This window comes from Nematolebias whitei, chromosome 2 (genome assembly GCF_014905685.2).
Source record: "Nematolebias whitei isolate Nwh7 chromosome 2, NemWhi1, whole genome shotgun sequence".
NCBI classification, from domain to species: domain Eukaryota; kingdom Metazoa; phylum Chordata; class Actinopteri; order Cyprinodontiformes; family Rivulidae; genus Nematolebias; species Nematolebias whitei.
The window spans coordinates 14,038,941-14,040,795 of NC_056499.1; the positions used below are offsets into that span (position 1 = coordinate 14,038,941).

At 40.2% G+C, this 1,855-nt stretch overlaps 1 non-coding gene across 1 annotated transcript; it reads right to left on the reverse strand.

Moving 5' to 3' along the window:
* Positions 1 to 888: 888 nt before the first annotated feature.
* Positions 889 to 1,057, reverse strand: LOC119430319. Its single transcript, XR_005187906.1, has one exon. It is a non-coding gene; the product is annotated as a U1 spliceosomal RNA (small nuclear RNA).
* Between the last annotated feature and the right edge of the window lie 798 nt (positions 1,058 to 1,855).

The window sequence follows — 1,855 nt, forward strand, 5'->3', positions numbered from 1 at the left end:
AAGGAGAAGAATGGAGATGTGTGGTCTGCTGGTTCTGCTTTGTGTTGTGCAATCTTGTGGTATTTATGCTCAGTTTTTGTACAGTGAATCCCTGGATGGGCTCAGTACAGATACATCTATATTGATGCATGTGCACACAGACTCGCAAACACAAAGTCTGTTTCAGCTAGAGGTAACGCAGATAATGCCACATTCTGCTCACACATACACACACACGCACACACACACGCACACACACACACAGAGACCTCACTAAATACTAGATCATGGGCAAATAATGAAAGCCTGTCTGCTCAGAGCAGCCAGAGTTTTACTGCTTTGGTGAGATAAGAAATTTGGCACCATTCAGTCCAGAGAAAGACAAGTCAATCCCCCAGTCAGTTGTTTGTAAATGATAATAATGCTCAGATACGTTCACAGATATTACAAATGGATCATCTTCATTTCCTCATTATCTGAAACCATTTGGAGTCCTGAGGAGCTTCTCATTTCTTTGGAGCCAAGACATTGTGATGAGCACTGGAAGCTTTTACTGCACGGATAGTGTGTGGAGCAAGTTTTAGCATTTAGTGACAGAAACTTTGATAATGGTGTTTTTTGGTTTGTTAATTTTAATTTTTACTTACTAACAGTGATTTTGTGGGTTTTGTTGTTGATTTAGTACTTGTGTTTAGATGCAGCTGCAGCCCGTTCATTAGGAAAGATGGAGCTCCGACCTGCAAAAAAAACATCCATACATCCATTATCTTTACCCGCTTCTTCCTTTTTGGGTTGCGAGGTCGTGTTTCCAAACTTTCCATGCACTTGCAGGTACACAAAGAGGCTGTATGACTCGCATATTAGTGGATGAAGAAGTCAAAACTTGCAATTATGTTTAAATATCATAGTGAGGGAAGATCATGAACGCAGTCCCCCCACTACCAGAAATGACTGTATGCAGGTGAGATTCCCACATGTCAGGAACTTGCAAAGGTCAGCACAACTGGGGTGCAATGATTGAACCTCACCCTGGGTGAACCACCTTTGTGATCATGGTATCTCCCCTGCCAAGTGCTAAGACAGCAACCCCAAATTTGAGTTGAGAACTATGGCTAGTGTGTTTCAAAAAGCAGTAATCTGCATTTCATTCATCTACTGCAAGTGACGCCTCACAAGCAGAACATGTGGGCCATTCATCCAACACTAATTGCTTTTCTTAGGTTCTCCTTTACAAAACCTTTTGCTTAGCCAATCATCTTAACATGGAGGTGAAGTCTAAAATTGTATTACTTAAAGGAAACGCCCACTTGCTCTGAACTGCAATGTCCACACCAATTTCCAGTTCACATGTCACGCATACTTGATGAATATAACATGACTTTTTTTAAAGTTTTTCCATGCACTTGCAGGTACACAAAGATGGGTGTATGCCTTGCAGATTAGTGGAAGAAGAAGTCGAGACATGCAATGTTTCTTTAAACATCATAGTGAGGGGAGAGAATGAACGCAGTCCCCCACTTCAGAAATAATGCAGTCGAGATTCCTACATGCAGGGAATCGGTATGACTGATTTAAATCATTCTTTAGAAAAGGCAAAGAAGCACGAACAATCTGTGATCCACATGGAAAATGCACTGCAACTAGCCATGTTTGGGAAAATAAACATTTCATCTCAGCTTGATGACGGCTACAGGGTAGGGATTTGAGAAATTTACTTCTCTCAAGTACAAAGTATAAAAGGACAAAATTTATGTACAAAAAGTAGAACACTACATGACACTATAATGTTGCTTTTGTTGTTTTCATTCATAGAAATACACTGGTGTTATATCTTAGAATATATATAGTTTTGGTATATGTCTATTTTGGCAGTAGC